At 52.6% G+C, this 7,410-nt stretch overlaps 1 pseudogene; it reads right to left on the bottom strand.

Annotated features, from left to right (window-relative positions):
• Nucleotides 1-1,147: 1,147 nt before the first annotated feature.
• LOC132871972 (uncharacterized) lies at nt 1,148-6,060 on the bottom strand (annotated as a pseudogene).
• Nucleotides 6,061-7,410: the final 1,350 nt, after the last annotated feature.

Genomic DNA, 7,410 nt, shown 5'->3' with positions numbered 1-7,410 from the left:
AGTTCAAAGGCAGAGGAGAGTAGTGGCAGAGGGTAGCGGTTCTTAACTATAATGTCGTTCAAGCCCAGGTAATCTATGCATGGGCGAAGAGAACCATCCTTCTTTCCCACGAAGAAGAATCCTGCTCCGGCAGGAGAGGACGATGGATGGATTATGCCAGCAGCCAGAGAGTCGTTTATGTAGTCTTCCATGGCCTTTCTTTCCGGGGCTGACAGAGAGTAGAGACGGCCCTTCGAGGGTGCGGTGCCTGGCAGGAGGTCGATGGCGCAGTCGTATGGTCGGTGTGGGGGCAGAGACGTGGCCTTGGACTTGTTGAACACCTCTCTCAAGTTGTGATAGCAAACAGGAACCTTGGATATGTTGGGGGCGGAGCTGGTGGTCTCCAGGTTGGTTGGCAGGACGGCTCCCTTTAAGCAGGTCTGATGGCAGCCCCTTCCCCACTCTTGTATAGTGCCAGTCTCCCAGTCAAGTTGGGGGTTGTGTTGACGGAGCCACGAGTATCCTAGGATGAGTGGTTGGCCGGGTGAGTGTAGGAGGTGGAACTGGATGGACTCCTGGTGGTTTCCTGACAGCAGCAGTGTCACAGGGGCTGTGATGTGTGTCACTGTGCTGAGATGACGTCCACCCAGCGCTCGTACCAGAACGGATGGAGTAAGATGGTGACGGCCCACACCCAGCTGCCGTGCGAACTCTGTGTCCATGATGTTTGCTTCGGCTCCAGAGTCCACCAGGGCAGCCAGGGCATGAGTGGTGTCGGGAAGCTGAAGGCGGAGCTGAAGCAGGGGTTTTCAAATGGAGGGAGACTGGGTACATGTCGAGCTCACCAGGATCTCCCCTACGCCTGGTGAGCTCTGGCTTTTGCCGGGCAGGTGGTGACACGGTGACCTTCACTTCCGCAGTAGAGGCACAGGTTTGAGGTTAGGTGGCGCTGTCGCTCTTCGGGGGTGAGGGAGGAGCGGCCGATCTCCATGGGCTCAGGCTGATTAGGTTGGCTTTGGGGCGTGACAGGCGGGAACTGGGAAGCAGAAGACTCACCCTGAGTGTGGGTGGCAGGTTGACTCGGACGCCCCTTCTCTCATCTGCGGATCTGGATACGGTGATCGATGCGTACGGCAAGGGCAATGGCCTCATCGAGTGTCGGGGGTTGCTAATGGGAAACGAGCTCGTCCTTGACATAGTCCGCCAAACTGCGGAGGAAGGCGTCCACTAGTGCTGCCATGTTCCACGAACTGCGCCTCGCCAGGGTACGAAAGTCGATGGAGTAGTCTGCCACTGTCCGGTTGCCCTGACGAATACTCATCAGTGCTTGTGACGCCTCTGTTCTTGACGAGCCCAGGTCGAACACCTTTAACTTCTCCTCAGCGAAGGCACTGAAGGAGGCACAGGCTGGGGTCTGCCGGTCGAACTCTGCTGTCCCCCACAACCGAGCCCGGCAGGTCAGGTGAGTGATGACATACCCCACCTTGGCTCCCTCCGTCGAGAAGGTCCTGGGTTGCAGAGAAAACTGGATACGGCAGCTGGTCAGGAAGGGCGGACCTGGTTTGGGTCACCATTGAAACGTTCCGGATTACCAATCTTCGGTTCTGGGTCACCGGGAGCTAGAGGCTATGCTGCCAGGACTGGAGCAACTGGATTTCGAGGGGAAGCCACAGCAGAGGGGCTGGGTGGTGCAGGCGGAGCTGGAGCGGATGGAGTGGTGAGGTTGGTGAGTACTTGCAGGACTTGGGTTAGCTGATGTTGTTGAAGCTGTTGCTGTTGGTGGCCAAGCTGGAGCAGAGATGCAATGTCGCCGGACATCCGGTTTATGTCTCCCTCTGTGCGTTCCAGTCACTGCAGGGCAGTCATTTCGGGCTCAACCCCCATGCTGGTCGGGAAGGGCGCTGGGTCAATGATGGTCAGATCGTTCTGTCAGGACAAACAGACGAGGACCCAAGAGCGCAGGTTAAATGTTGTGTTTATTGATAGCAGGGGAAAGGGAGTTGGGAGGATGTGTGTGTGAAGTTCAGTAGCAGGAGGACTGAGAGGCAGGGATGGCTGGTGGGAGCGTGGTGGTGACGTCTGAGGTCTCCCCTCCAAGTACTAACCAGGCCCGACCCTGCTTAGCTTCTGAGATCAGATGGGATCAGGCGTTGTCAGAGTAGTTTGGCTGTAAGCTGACAGCACTTGGTATTCAGGCGGTCTCCCAGCAAGCAGTCTCTCAGCAGGCAGACAGGACAGCATGACAGACAGGAGTTTGGGAACAGGCTGAAACACAGAGTCACAGGTCAGGTAGCGAGAATGGGGACAGAAATGCAGGGTCAGATTACCAGGGCTGAAGAGTTGATGGAGTCGATGCCTTGAAGACGATCTGACACTGAAGCTTGGGAGGACTGCAGTTTAAATACACACAGAGAAGGCAGCAGGTGATAGGCAACAGCCAATGACAGACACTGAAAGTCAATGAGAGTCAATGATGGTAAATTGACTGCAGGTGAGCCTGATAGGGAAGGAGCATGCGGGCGTGGCAGGTAATACTGAGTGGAGAGGAGTGGAATGTTACCTGATGAGAGGAAAACCACAGGTAGGACCATGACAGACAGGTATAGAGGTCACTCCTACTTCACTACAGAGGCCACTCCTACTTTACCAGCAATGACAGGTATAGAGACCACTCCTACTTCACTAGCAATGACAGGTACAGAGGCCACACCTACTTCACTATGGAAACCACACTTACTTCACTATCTATGAAAGGTACAGATGCCACTCCTACTTTACTAGCAATGACAGGTACAAAGGCCACTCCTACTTCACTTGTACTGATAGATTGAGAGGCCACACCCCCTTCACTAGCTATGACGTACAGCGGTGCAGTAGAATTACAATTATAGTTAATTAAAAGAATGAAACATTATACAAGGATCTTTAACAAGTATTAAACTAGATATACCAAAGATTGCACTGTCACTCAATTATAAAATAATGTAGTTTGTATAACATATGACTAAGTTTCAGGTGAGGGTGGGGCTAGCAGCTGTTTCTCTTAGCAATTTAATTTTTGACGGTGATTCCGGTACATTACATCTTCCAATGCACAAACATGGACACATCATCAGTGTTGTATCCTGGCTTCGTCGGGTGTTTCGGGTCTTACAACAGACACCCTCGGCCAGGTGACCTGACCAGGGTTGATCAAGCCCCAGTCTGTGTCCAAGTGGCATACTACGACCACCACTTGTTGCCCCTCTTCAGCCAGAGCCATCTGGATGTCTTTTCTGCTGCCCCCACATTATTGTTAATGGCCCTTCTCCTGCTTTGACCCATGATCCCCAGGATTCCATAGGCCTTGCTAAGGGAATGGCCTGCAAACCCCCGACAGCCCACCTCCACTGGCATGCACCTGGTCCTCCACCTGTTCCTGCAATAGTCCTCCACAAGCACCTGATATTTTGCCCTCTTCCTCTCTGCTGCCTCCTCCATCCTCTCTTCCCAGGGCACGGTCAGCTCCAAGAGGATCAGCTGTCTCATGGCATTTGACACCAAGATGATATCTGGTCTCAGCGCGGTCTGGGTGATATGAGCTGGAATCTTCAGCTGCCTATGTTGACTGACATCACCCAGTGTTGTGCTGTGGAAAGCAGACCTCCTAGGCAGTTCTTGGGTCTGTTCTTTAGCTGCTCTCCTGCCTTCACGAGCTGTATAGTTCTGGCTGTGGTGTTGGTACGCCTGCCATCACTGATCCCCTTGCTGATTGCCTTGGTGATGGATTTGTGGATGTGGTCCTGTCTCCAATGATAGCAACCTTCTCCCAGTGCCTTGACGCAGCTGCTTAGAATGTGCTCAAGGGTCCCAGTTTTAGAGCAAAGTGGACAAGCTGGTGTTTCAACCTTGCCTCATTTGAACAGGTTGGAAGGGCTGGGGAGGACATTGTAAACCCCCTGGATCAGAAACTTGATCCTCTGGGTGTTCCACTTCCAGATGTCCTGCTAGGTGACATTCCGCTCCATCACCTGTTCCCACCTCATCCAGGCACCCTGCTGTCTCATTGCCATAGCACTAGACATTCTTTCTTCCTTCACTGCAGAGCACACCTCTTTTGCCCCCTTTCTCGCTGGCGGTGTTAAATTGGGTCAATGGAAAACATCCAAGCCCAGCTCTGCCACGAGCCACACTCCCAAAAAGGACCTTCTGCTGTAGGCGAGCTTCTGTCTGCTGCACTGCCTCACCTGCCTTCCACTTCCTCCTTGTCTTTACAACAATCCCTGCCCCGGTTACTTTGCTGTCTCCTGATCTGGTGTACTGCAGATGTTCTCTCGCTCGAACCATGATGAACTCCTCCCTGATTGAGCTGAGAGGGAGCCTGACCTTATTGGTGTTCCCGTACAGAGCAATGCTGCACAGGCTGCATGGCAAACCTAGCCACCTGTGGAGATAGCTGCTCACCTTGCACTCAAATCCCTCTACTGCAGTCATAGGTACCTCGTAGATAAGCAAGGGCCAGAGGATTCTTGGGAGGATTCCGTGCTGGTAGACCCATGCCTTGAATCACCCAGGGAGACCAGACTTGTCTACCACCTTCAACCATCCCTCCAGGTCGGCGTTGGGTGCCTTGATGGAATCTGTATCCTTCAGGCTACAGTTGAAGACTTTCCCGAGGCTTTTCACTGTTTTTTCCGTAACCGACAGAATTTGGTCTTCTCCTAGCCTGAAGCGGAATCTATCCATGACCTTCCCTTTTTCAGGACCAAAGAACAGGATTTGGTGGGTTTGAAGCTCATGCGGGCCCAAGACATGAGCTTTGCCAACCCCTGAAGGATCCACCTGGCTCCGGGCACAGCTGGTGTTGTTACCGTGATATCGTCCATGAAGGCTCTTATGGGCAGCTGACTCATGCCTGACTTGCTGAGAGGGCCTCGACACTGGTTCCGCTGACTTGACCAGCATGTTCATTGCTAAGGCGAACAGAGTCACTGAGATGGTGCAGCCAGTGATTATCCCCACTTCAAGCTGGTGCCAGTCAGATGTTGTAAGACCAACAGATACCCTCAGGCTGAACTTTTTGTAGTAGTCCAAGAGGAGATATTGCACCTTCTGTGGAACGTGATGCTTGTCGAGCACCACTCCTATCAGTTTATGCGGTATTGAACCGTAGGCGTTGGTGAGATCCAGCCACAGTACCGCCAGGTCCCCTCTACCCTCTCTCACCTCCCTGATGAGCTGAGTCACCACACCTGTGTGCTCTAGGCAGCCCACAACACCTGGTATGCTTCCCTTCTGTACTGAGGTGTCAATGTAATTGTTGTTCAGCAGGAAGTTGGTGAGTCTCTTGGCCAGCATGCTGAAGAAGATCTTGCTCTCTACACTGAGCAGAAAGATGATCCGAAACTGATCAACCTTCTCAGATGTCTCCTTTTTCGTAATAAACACCCCTTCCGCATATCTTCATGAATGGGCGATCTTTGCTCTTCTCCAGATCACCTTCAAGGCCCTCCAAAGCCGGTGTAGTAGCTTTGGGCAGTTATTGTAGACCTTGTAAGGCATGCCGCTTGGGCATGGTGCAGAACTGGCTCTTGCTGTCCTCACCACTTCCTACACTTCCTTTAGGCTGGGCTCCTTCAGGTTGAAGTCTGCTGTTGGCTCTGGTGGAGTTATGAGAGCCTCACACGTTCCCAGGGGTTGGTCTCTCCTGCTATCACTGTAGGTGCTCTTAAGGTGGTCATTAATGGCTTCTCTCGAGCAGGTAAGATGGCCCATCCTCTTCTAACCTAGAAGTTCCTTGGTCAGCTTGAAGGGGTTGGCCAGGAATGCAGCTCTCCTCCTTGCCCTCTCCCTACACCTCCTCCTGTGGTTTTCTGCCCTCCACAAGGTCAGTAGCTCCTTCCTCAGGATTGCCCGCAGATCTGTCAGACCTTACCTCTCCACAGCACCTGCCTTCTTATACTGCCTCTTGAGAGCCTTGAGCTCTTCCCTGAGGCACTGGATTCTCCTTGGTCGGGGGTTTGGAGCATAGGCTTGCAGTGCAGGCTTGGCCTCCTTCATCCCGAATCTCTCGGCTGCGATGTTAACTATGATTGTAGCCATAGTAGCCAGCTGGCGGTCTACATCCCCCTTAGCCATCCCCTCCAGGATCTGGTCAACGTCCCCATCGAACTGAGGCCACTCAGATGTCTTTGAGGACTGGGGCCACTGGATCCTTGAGTAGGCTGTTGGAGTGTCATCGTGGACAGCTGGTGCAGGTGCTGCTTGGTGGCTCTGATGGTTCTGTTCATCTCTGGCAGCTGATGGTAGTTGGTGGCTCTGGGTACTACTCGCCATTGGGTTAGTCAGTAGGGTGCTGGCAGTAGGCATGACCGACACTGAGGCTCTGGGCACTGTGGTTTGCCTCTGGGCCTAACTCCTCCATCGTCCCACCAGAAGATGCTTGTCTGCGCTGTGTCGCCACTACTTCTGTTGTGCACCCCTTCCTGGCCTGATGTATCTTCAAGCCCCTGATGTTCTTACAGGCCTTGCCACAGGTGCATAGTACTTGCGATGTCATTTGTCCATTGTCCTGTGTCATTAACCTTGGGTCCGTCTGGTTGGGGTGCTCATTCTCCCCCCCACCTCGGGCATCCCCGGGGGTCTTTCTCCTTTGTGGTTTTTGTAGCAAGATGTGGGTTCTGTTAGGACTAGGACTGTTTTGGCCTCTAGAGGCCGCTGTTATTTCCTTTTCTTGTCGTGTTTATTTTGGCCTCTAGAGGCCGCCACTGTTCCTGTGTTTTGTGTTTGTGTTAATTGCCTAATTATCTTCACCTGTGTCCTTAATTAGTTTGTCTATTTATACCCCTGAGTTCAGTCCTCTTGTCACGGAGTCTTTGTGCTGTTATGTTTATCTCCAGTTTCCTTTGTACTGTGTTTTTTGATCTTCTTAGCTTTTGAATTTTTGCACTTTGCTTTTCTTTTGGATTATACTCTTTGGTTTTTTTTTTTGTCTTTTGTTTTGCCCTGTATATAGTGTATATAGTTTAAATAAACCTTTTGATTCTTTTTCTACTTCCGCCTCACGCCTCTGCATTTGAGTCATCCCCCTGGTGGCCTAGTGGGGGTTTGCTGGATTATCACACCAACGAACCAGGTTCGAATCCCAGCAAAACCCTAACAGAAAGACTCCGTCATGACCGACTCAGCAGAGGCTGCTTCAACTGTCTACCCGGCCAACCTTCAGGGAATTATGGCAGCTTTGACACGCTTCGGAGCGACCATGGACGCTCATGGACGTACGCTCACCAGCCAACGTGAGGCCCTCGCTCGCCACGAGGAACTGCTTCAGCAAATTGGGAAAACCCTGGCACAGCTGACATCTCTGCCTGCATCTCCTGCTCCTGATCCAGCTCCCACTCCTGCTCCAGTGCCTCCTGCAATGCTGCCTTCTTCACCTTGCGAACCCAGCCT

Source organism: Neoarius graeffei, chromosome 23, assembly GCF_027579695.1.
Source record: "Neoarius graeffei isolate fNeoGra1 chromosome 23, fNeoGra1.pri, whole genome shotgun sequence".
NCBI classification, from domain to species: Eukaryota; Metazoa; Chordata; class Actinopteri; order Siluriformes; family Ariidae; genus Neoarius; species Neoarius graeffei.
This window is presented reverse-complemented; position numbering and strand designations above follow the sequence as displayed.